Consider the following 11,591-nt stretch of genomic DNA (forward strand, 5'->3'; position numbering starts at 1 on the left):
GCAAGAACTTCTATTTTTGAAAGATTGGGACCTCTAAATAAAAATAAAAGTAACAAGTGTCAAATAAGTCATCAAAGTATAATGATGCACTCTTTATTTAAAATTCAGAAGGATTTCCAAAGTTTAATCCCTTCCAGAATGAGGCGACAGACAGAACTGGTGGTTTCATGCAATAAGGTGTTAAAAGTTAAAACTCATACTGTGGTGTATACCAAGGAATGTGAGAAAGATGCATAAAGTGTTGGCTCCTCATATCATGTTACGATTTAAAATGAGAATGAGGCCTCATCTCAAATAAAGGTTGATGAAGAGATAGAAGACATTTTCTGGTGTCACCATATATCCATCAATAACGATGATCCTCCAGAGGGGGAAGATGTTGGAGATGCTCCATCTCAACTTGAATAAGGAGTAAATGCCACAATAGATCCCCTGAAGGAAGTTAATCTTGGAACTAATGAAGACCCAAGACCAACTTACCTGAGTGCGTTTGTAGAAGTAGAGGAGGAAGTCACCTATATGGACATGCTCAAAGAATATATGGATGTCTTTTCTTGGAGATATAAGGAAATGTCTGGCTTAGATCCGAAAGTAGCAGTCCATCAGTTGGCAGTCAAGAATGGTGCCCGTCCTGTTAAGCAAGCCCAAAGGCGCTTTCAGCCAGAGTTGGTTCTATTAATTAAAAATGAAGTTAACAAACTCATTGAAGCTGGCTTTATTCGCGAAGTCAAATATCTCACGTGGATTTCAAGTATTGTTTCAGTACGAAAGAAGAATAGCCAAATTTAAGTTTGTGTTGAATTTTGGGATCTCAACAACGCATGCCCTAAGGATGACTTTCCAATCCCTATACCAGAGTTGATGATTGATGCCACCATTGGTTATGAGGCAATGTCCTTCATGGATGGTTCATCCGGCTACAATCAAATCTTCATGTCACTAAAGGATGAAGAACTCACTGCATTTCGTACGCCCAAAGGTATTTATTGCTACAAAGTGATGCCTTTTGGTTTGAAGAATGCTGGTGCCACTTATCAAAGGGATATGCAGAACATCTTTGATGGCCTGCTCTATAAAAATATTGAATACTACGTGGATAATCTAGTGGTAAAGTCAAGAAAGAGATACGACCACTTAAAAGACCTAAGAATGGTATTCGAGTTACTTCAAAGATATCAACTTAGGATGAATTCATTGAAGTGTGCCTTTGGAGTTACTTTCATAAAGTTTCTTGGCTTCATTGTACGACACCTAGGAATTAAAATTAATCAAGACAAGGTCGATACAATTTTGAAGATGCCCAAGCCTCGAAATATTCATTAGTTAAAAAGCCTTCAGGGAAGGCTAGCATATTTAAGGAGGTTCATCACAAATCTGGCCGAAAAATGTCAACCATTTAGTCGTCTCATGAAAAAAGACACTCCCTTCGAATGGGAACAAGCTTGTAGTAATGCCTTTAAGAGTATCAAATCATACTTAATAAAGCCACCAGTTCTTGCGGCACCCATACCTGGGAAACCATCGATACTCTACATCGCAGCATAAAAGAGGTTAGTTGGAGCACTACTGGCTCAAGAAAATAGTGAAGGCAAAGAAAACTTTCTTTACTATTCGAGCAGAATAATGACGCCAAATGAGCTAAAGTATTCTCCAATTGAAAAGTTATGTTTGTCATTGGCCTTCTCAATTAAAAAGATGAAACACTAATTTCAAGCTTATGTTGTCTGGTTTGTGTCTAGGGCAAATACCATCAAGTTTGTAATGTTGAAACCAGTCCTTACTGATTGACTTGCAAGATGGTACCTTCAATTTCAGCAGTTTGAGATTGTGTACATTCCCTAAAAGATTGTAAAAGGACAAGCACTGGCTGACTTCTTAGCAGACCACCCGATACCTGATGATTAGGAACTGAGTGATGAACTTCCTGATAAAGATGCATAGGTCATTGAAGCTAGACCCCCATGGAAGATGTATTTTAATAGTGTCTTACATCGAGACAGAGTTGGTGCCGGTGTGGTGTTCGTCACTCCACAAAAAGAGGCCATCCCATACTCTTTTACCATAAAAAACCGTTGCTCTAATAATATTACTGAATATCAAGCTTTAATACTTGGACTTGAGATGGCAGTTGACATGAAACAACTGCAATTACAAGTCTTTGGTGACTCCCAATTAGTAATCAAGCCACTTTTGGGAAGCTATGAAGTCAAAAAGCCTGAGCTACGGCCATATCATGATTATGCATAGAAGTTGATGGGGTGGCTTAGAGGAGTAACCCTCCAACATGTGACAAAGGGAGAAAATAAGCAAGCTAATTCCCTAGCTGCTCTGGCCTCAATCGTGACTCTTCCAAATCAGACCCAAGTTATTGTCTGTCAAGAATGGGTAGTACCGCCGTCAGATAAGGATGTAGAAAACAAGGTTGAATACCTCATTGCCGTGTCTGAAGCTGTAAAAGAAGATTGGTGACAACCTATCATTGATTACTTATGTTATGGGATACTTCTAAAAGATCCAAAAAGAATGACTGACTTTCGTCGTCTTGCACCTCACTTTCTTTACGACAAAGAAACACTATATAGAAGATCATTTGAAGGAGTACTCTTACGGTGTTTGGGAGAGGAAGAAGCAATTCAAGCTTTGTAAGAAGCACACGCGGGAGTTTGTGGATCATATCAGTATGGACCGAAGCTCCATTATCACATTAAAAGGATGAGATATTATTGGCCAACGATGATGAAATATTGCTTGGACTATGCTAGAAGATGCAAAGCTTTCCAATTCCATGCAAACTTCATACATCAACCCTCAGAAGTACTACATCCAACTGTAGCGTCTTGGTCATTCAATTCTTGGGGAATAGATGTTGTTGGTCCACTACCAAAGTCTTCTGGTGGACACTTATACATCTTGGCCGCAACAGATTACTTCTCGAAGTGGGCCAAAGTTGTTGCTCTTAAGGAAGTAAAGAAAGAAAATGTTGCAAACTTCATCCGAATAAATATCATCTACCGCTTTGGAATCCCTCAATATATAATAACTGATAATGGCAAGCCGTTTGATAATAAACTGATGAATAAAATTTGTGATCTCTTTGGTTTCAAGAAGGGCAAGTCTTCTACGTACCATGCTACTGCCAATGGTCTAGCTGAAGCGTTCAATAAGACTTTGTGCAACTTATTGAAGAAAGTTGTCTCCAAATCCAAACGAGACTTTCATGAGCGAATGGAAAAAGCTTTGTAGGCGTATAGGAAAACTTACCGTAGACCGACGCAAGCAACCCCATACTCACTTGCTTTTGGAGTTGAAGCAGTCCTGCCACCATACTCACTTGCTTTTGGAGTTGAAGCAGTCCTGCCACTTGAGCGTCAAATACCTTTTTTAAGACTAGCTATTCAAGAAGGCTCACCGATGAAGAAAATGCTAAGTTGCATCTTGCGGAGTTAGAAGCTCTTGAAGAAAAGAGGTTGGAGGCTCAACAAAATCTTGAATGCTATCAAGCCCAGCTATCTCGTTCTTTCAACAAAAGGGTTCGCTTTAGGTGATTCCAAGTTGGAGATCAAGTCCTTATAGTAAGAAGGCCCATTATCACTTCTCATAAGTCTGGGGGCAAATTCACTTCTAAGTGGGATGGACCATATGTCGTACAAGAGGCATATTGAAGTGGTACTTACAAGCTTGTCGATGCAGATGGTATGAGGGTTGGCCCCATCGATGCCAAGTTCTTAAAGAAGTACTATCCTTGAAGGAAGATGACACTCCTTAAGGCACGAGTATAAACTGCATGTACACTCATTAAGGCACGAGTATAAACTGTATGTACACTCCTTAAGCCATGAGTATAAACTGTATGTCCACTCCTGGCCCGCAAGAGTATAAACTATGTACGGTTCACAAAAAATGAAAGTCCGTTAGGTTGAAAACCTCAAAAGAGGTGTCCTAGGCAAACGTTAGGAAAAAAGGAAAAAAAACTCTCACCCAGAACTATGTTGTGACTTGATCCTCTTTACTGAGGTACGTAGGTGCTTGGAATTTCATTCTGAGTTCAGTTGCATGAGTGTCAAAAAATAAGTATTTTCCTGCAGTATCTACCATATGGATACCAAGTATGAAACTATTCTAATTAAATTTTGAACTTACTCTAAATATTTGTGACTCAATGGGGGCAACCCGTCGAAAAGAAAGGGAGTTCTTTCAAAGGGATTTGGAATGCCAAAGTTCTTCAAGTCTAACTAAAAGGATCTCAAAAGTTCCATGCCTTAAGGTGGACAAAATTTGTCCCTTTACACCTTCAGCTGGCCTCTCACGGGTTTATCCTTAAAAGGATATAAAAATTTTCATGCCTTAAGGTGGACAAGATTTGTCCCTTTGCACCTTAAGCTGGCCTCTCGCGGGTTTATTCTTAAAAGGATCTTAAAATTTTCATGCCTTAAGGTGGAAAAAATTTGTCCCTTTGCACCTTAAGCTGGCCTCTTCTGTGTTTATCCTTAAAAGGATATAAAATTTCCATGCCTTAAGGTGGACAAGTTTTGTCCCATTGAACCTTAAGCTAGCCTCTTACGTGTTTATCCTTAAAAGGTTATAAAAATTTCTATGCCTTAAGGTGGACAAGATTTTTCCCTTTGCACCTTAAGCTAGTCTCTCCCGGGTTTATCCTTCAAAGGATATCAAAATTTTCGTGCCTTAAAGTGGACAAAATTTGTCCCTTTGCACCTTAAGCTAGCCTCTTACGTGTTTATCCTTAAAAGGATATAAAAAATTTCCATGCCTTAAGGTGGAAAAGATTTGTCCCGTTGCACATTAAGCTGGCATTTTGATGGATTTGTTATGTAAAGGGACCGTCTTGAAGTCAAATTGGTCGGTCTTAGAGTGTACGGAGGCAAATTTAAACTCCCGCACCCTAAGCCGATTGTTGTAAATTCAGCATCTTGAAGTCAAATTGGTCGGTCTTAGATTGTACAGAGGCGAAGTTAAACTCTCACACCCTAAGCCAATTATTGCAAAGTCTGCATCTTGAAGTCAAATTGGTCGGTCTTAGAGTATACGGAGGTGAAGTTAAACTCTCGCACGCTAATCCGATTGTTGCAAAGTCAGCATCTTGAAGTCAAATTGGTCGGTCTTAGAGTGTATGGAGGTGAAGTTAAACCCTCGCACCCTAAGCCGATTGTTGCAAAGTCAGAATCTTGAAGTCAAATTGGTCGGTATTAGAGTGTATGTAGGCAAAGTTAAACTCTCGCACCCTAAGCCGATTATTGCATAGCCATCATCTTGGAGTAAAAATTGGTCGGTCTTAGAGTGTACGGAGGTGTGGCTAAACTCTCGCACCCTAAGTCGATTGTTGCATATTGCTATTTGTTTCAACCCTGCAAAAAGAAAAACGGGAAAACAAGAAAGAAAGTAAAAACACAAATAGAAAGGATGTTACCTGTCAGAGTGTAGCAATCTTAAAAGTTGTATATCACCAACTTGGATCTTGAAGTCAAATTGGTCGGTCTTAGAGTGTACGGAGGCAAAGTTAAACTCTCGCACCCTAAGCCGATTGTTGCAAAATCAGCATCTTGAAGACAAATTGGTTGGTCTTAGAGTGTACAGAGGCGAAGTTAAAATCTCGCACCCTAAGCCGATTATTGCAAATTCAGCATCTTGAAGTCAAATTGGTCGGTCTTAGAGTGTACAGAGGCGAAGTTAAACTCTCGCACCCTAAGCCGATTGTTGCATAGTCACCATTTTGAAGTCAAATTGGTCGGTCTTAAGGTGTACGGAGGCGAAGTTAAACTCTCGCACCTTAATCCAATTGTTACATATTTTTTTCAACCCTACAAAAGAAAAAAAAAAGAGGAAACAAGAAAGAAAGCAAAAACACAAATAGAAAGGATGTTACCTATCAAAGCGTTGTGATCTTAAAAGTTATTTATCACCAACTTGGATTGAGTCAAGATGCCTTTATAAGAATAAATCCCTCAAAATATAGTTTGAGGCAATCAAAACGCCCTTTGGTGGTGATGGTGTCACATCAAGAAATAAATTATTTGGTGAGGAAATGCAAATCTGGAATCCTCTGACGGACAGCATATAAGATCAACTTTGAAAAATTATCTAGAACAATCAAAATAGTATTAAAATCCAAATTTTGGATATTTTATACATGCATGTTTACGGAATCTATAGGATCAATCGGATCATAATTTTGGTACTCAAACATTGAGATATAATTTTTTGGGTGATTTCGCGTAAATCTGAAATTGTTGATGCATCAAAACTCAATATTGATTTCAGGATAACACCTGAAAATATCTCAATTGTATTAAATTATAAATTTTGGATATGTTATAGATATTTGTGTCTAGTTTCACAAGAATCAAGTGTATTGTAATTTTATCCTTCCTACTTCAAGATATGAAAGTTTTAGTAAAGATGCACAGATCTGAAATTTTCAGCATGATAAAATTCATGGCTAAATTCAAAAAAATTATCGAGAATTATATTGAAGGAATTTGAAGATGAATTTTGGATATGTTATATATCTCGAAGTTTATTTTCTTTAATATCAAACGTTTCATAATTCTGATATTCCTACAATTAGATATGAATTTTCCACCACTAACATATTGTGCTGAAAAAAAGGGACAAAAATAAGAGAAAAGTAGGAGGGAAAGAAATTACCTCAATATTGTTGATGGCTTGAAAACCCCAAAATTGATATTGAAAAATGGATAAACTACCTCCTTTTATAGAGTTGTAGGATGGATGTTTTCTTCTCCAATATAAATTCGGATTGGAATAACTTCCATCTCAAATTCAAATTGGAGATTGTTTCTTTCTCCAATATAAATTTAGATTGGGATAGCTTATATCTCCAAATTCAAATTGGAGATTGTTTCCTTTTTCCATACAAATTCAAATTGGAGGTTATTTCCTTCTCCCATACAAATTCAAATTGGAGGTTGATTTTCTTCTCCCATACAAAGTCAAATTGGAGGTTGTTTCTTTCTCCAATCTAAGTTTAAATCAGAAGAGTTTTATTCCTGTTTAAGGAAGGCAATGAAAAAGTCTTCTAAAACTGTTTTAAATTGGATATCATACCTCACCAATGGGTCTAAAGTATAGAGATTCATGAAAAAAAATAAGAGAGCTTTGAGAGACAATGTCAATATGGTTCGACTTTAAAGTTTTTGAATGAGGAGTTCTTATGTATGAAAAATCGTTGAAGAGCGAAGGAAATATGTTTAAATAATCATAATTCAAGGCTAGTCTCTAAAATATTAAATGTCTCGACAAGTCTTGAAGTAGGGGTCATTTGTGGGGGATGCAATTTTAATAAATTTAAATCCATACAAAATTCGGATTATATTAAATTCAAAGTATATTATTCCCAAATAAATATTGTGGATTAATATAATTGAATTAATTATTTAAGTCCAAATAGGTATGGATTTAAATAAGGCCCAATATTTATTGGGTTAGTCCATTAATTTGGGTTACAAGTGATGAGCCCACTTTACTAAGCCCAAGATATTGTCATATTCTAGAGGCCCAAATAAGCACCACGTATCAAATGACGTGGCATGCCAAGTCAAGTGAAGGAGCAAATAGAATCGTGCCACATGTTAAACTGATGCAGCAGGCCCATGAAATAAAAGCCCATAAAAGGCGCCACATCACTTAAATCTGATTGGTCAAAGGAAGTCCATATTCATCATGAATCTTCCTTTCCTAATACTATAAATAGGGGCCTAATAATTTAGAAAAAGAACCCCCAAAACTCTAATAAGTAGCAAGAGAAAGCTCGTAGATCAAACACCATATTTTCTCTAAAAATCTCAAGCATTCAAATCAAGTTCATCAAGATTCAAAATCAAGACCGCAATATTCAAGAACAAGCTCAAAAGCCCTTGAATTCAAGCACAAGTCAAGATCAAGTCCCTCAAAGAATTCAAATCAAGTTCAAATTCAAGATCAAGCTTTAAGCCCTTGAATTTATATTTGAAAAGGCGAATCAGAGGATTCATAGAGATTGTAACACTCACATATTGAAATCAATAAATTGATTGTTGCAACATATTTTCTTGTCTCGATTATTTATTTTCAGCCTCAAAATTTTATTGTCCAACAAATTTTGGCCAAATCTGCCCTTCATCTCTTCTCCATAAATCAAACATGCAAATCTGTAGCCGTAGGATCGTAAAGATGGAAGTAGTACTTCAAGACTCGTCTTTGAGTTTCATCAAGTCTACACTTCGACAAGCCTTGAAGCAGGGGGCATTTATAGACATTGAAATTTTGTGGACTCTACAAAAAGAGTTCAATTTTGATTAGAGTTCTTGGGGGCTACTTTACCCTAAATCTAGCTTGATTGCTACTCAACCTAAACCCTAAATTATGCCTATATAAATGGGGCAAATATCCATTTAAAGAGGCATCTCCAGTATCCCACAAATTCAAGGGATTCACAAATAGATCAAAGATCTGAAAAGTTTCAATAAATTCATGGGATATTCATAAAGATCAAAACTCTCTCTTCTTGATAATCAAATACATCAGGAAGACAAATCCTCCTTTCATGGAGATCAAATCCAAATGTTTTTACGTTTGAGAAATATGTCACTAACGGCCATCGAATTACGGAGAAATTCATATCCAAATCTTCATACATTCGAGAAATATGCTATTGACGGCCCTCGAATTACGGAGAAAATCAAGAGAGAAGAATCAAGGGAGGAACGAATTTGTACCCCCATCGTTTATCAATAAAACTGTTGTTTCTTCATATTTTTATTTGTGGTTGAATTTTATTTTCCATGAATTAAATTATATTGGAAACACCAATCAACAAAGAATTTCACCAAATCAATTTTAAATATCCTACATTAAAAAAAAGTAACCAATCAACAAAGCATTTCACCGGATCACCCATCGAGCTTTAGGCAAAATATTTTTTGAAGCAAGTAACGTTGGGTGTATTCATTAGCAGAAACACCAGATAAATGACCGGAAATAATTAATTTCTCTTAACTATCATAGCTTTTTTGTAACTTCTTTTGCTTAAGTTCTAATATACTAAAATTCAGATGTATTCTTTGAATCCTTCAATTCTTTAGCTAAAGATCCCAGTATGTTTATAATCTTATTTAATAGTGTCACAATAATTCTTAAATAGATATGAAAAAAAAATGAGTTTTGACAACTTAATCAGCAATGAAAAAATTATTAATTTGATAGAACATATTATTCATCGACGAAAAGCCACATTCTTTTGCATGCTATGATTTCTTTTCCTAAATCCTCAACTTGATTCTCTCATTGTTTTAAGGAATGGGGGAGAAAATATGAGTGAAGGAATGCTAAGGGAGAAAGGAAGAAAATCCAAGAATGTTTGAGAAACTGAAAGAACAGATTTAAAAGACAAAATGTTAGAGTACGCGTCCTACTAATTGCCTATATATAGAACAGGTAAGTAAACGTGGTTCACAGAAGTAAAACTGAACACAGTATTTTTACGTGGAAAACACCCTGCTCAAGAAAGGTGTAAAAAACCGCGACCTGTACCTCTACAGGATTTAACCCACAACTTCACTAAATTACTTGAGCCTCAATAATCAATAAAATTACAAGACTTCTTGTAACCTAGGAATTAAAACTTCTAACTCCTATCACTACAAAAACACTAATCTTCCCAAGATAAGTGTTCCCAAGTGTTTGAGTTTCCAAACTTGAAGACAACAACTCCTAACTCAGTTTATAGATTACTAAGACTAGAATCAATAACTCATTACAATACAAGAACCTAATGACTACACTGGTTATGACCTGCTAAGTAAGAGACTAGGTTCTTCTTCAAGTATATGAACTGATGTGCTGATTGTTGATTAACTTTTTAGTGCTTGAGTGAGTATCAGGCTTTGTGTCACGTTTGTTGTATTTAATCCAACCTATGATAGAGTCCTTTTTCATATCTAATTTGTTCTCCAGTAGAACTCTATCAGTTAACTCTTTTCCTTTTGTTGCCGCCTCACTTGTCCTAGATTTAATAGGACTCTTTTTCTTCAAATCCTCTCCTTGCTGGACTACTTGATCAACTAGACTTCTTCAAGACTCCTTGTTTGACTCAGCTTCTGATGTGATTTATGTTAGCTATGCTTGTCTTGTACGCAGAATCATATCATTCAGACTCCTGCGCCAGCAAGAGTATTTCACTTGAATGGACCAACTTCTTCAAATTGTTTCATTCTCATGTCTATCATCAAAACTCCTTCATGCCTTAACACAAAAATTATCTTTACTTCTGATTTAAATTGTGGAGAGTTAAAACATGTCCTACTTTTTTTGTAAAATGTACAGCAAATTAAGTTGTTTTCATCCTAGGCTCACTCTTAAATATAGTAGAATATATATATATATATATATATATATATATATAGAGAGAGAGAGAGAGAGAGAGAGAGAGAGAGAGAAAGAGAGAGAAACAACAACAACAAACTTAGTGTATTCCCACATAGTGAGGTCTGGGGAGGGTAAGATGTACGCAGTTTATACCACTACCTCTGAAGAAGTAGCAAGGCTATTTTCGATAAACCTCCAGCTCAGTGTGGTAAATGTATTTAAGAAAATTATATTGTGTATATGTTTGTCTGTGTGTGTGTATGAAATAAAAATTAATTATTAATTTTTATGAAAGCATGAATGGATTGCAGAGAAGGTGGTAAACACATGCATGAAGAAATCCACACGAATTGATGAAGGAAAGATATTTATATACCTAAGTCAAAATAAGAAAATAAAGAAAGAAATTCAAAGCCTTAGGGTTTTTTCCGGTAGAGTGTATAAGATAATATCGAATAAGGTGACTTAGTAATGTTGAGATTAGTAGAGCTAGATTAGTAATATTGGGATTTGTAATGCTGGAATTACTTTTTATGCGGTATTTGGTTTGATGTATTGAAACCAGTATATATTGTTATATTTTAAAAATAATATTATTTGTTTACAAAAAATACCCTTGACATACTATAACTTTATGTAGTTTCTTTGTAAAGTTTTTTTATTATTTTTTAAAAATAAAAAAATCAACAATATAACTAATAACTTACTTTGGAATTTTAAGATTTAATCATTCACTTGCAGGAAAAAAAAATTGTTATCTTTTCTTTATTTACTAATCATTTGTTTGTTGTTCCCACTTTATGGTGTTCTTAAGTTGGAGGGAGGTACGTGTAACTTTTGAATGAGATAGTAGAATCATTATTAACATAAAATTGTGTTACGTAAGTGTTAAAGCTAAGCAAAAATATTATTTTTATTTGTGATATATCCTATTTACAAAATTAAAGCTAGTATCCAATCATGCAATTTATTTTTGAATTTTGACCAATAAGTATTTTTTAAGTTATTGGTGTAGTTTTTTATATGACTAAAATTATTTGGAGGGATATTATCATCTTGGTAAATTGTAACGAAATAACTCGAATAAATTGAAAAAGATTTAGAAAATATTTAAAGGAATTCGAGGGCATTTTTGTCTTTACTCATGTTTATCCATGTATTGTAATCTATGGATTACTAATCCCACCAAATTAAGGGGTTGTTTGGTAGAG

Source organism: Capsicum annuum, chromosome 9, assembly GCF_002878395.1.
Source record: "Capsicum annuum cultivar UCD-10X-F1 chromosome 9, UCD10Xv1.1, whole genome shotgun sequence".
Classification (NCBI taxonomy): Eukaryota; Viridiplantae; Streptophyta; class Magnoliopsida; order Solanales; family Solanaceae; genus Capsicum; species Capsicum annuum.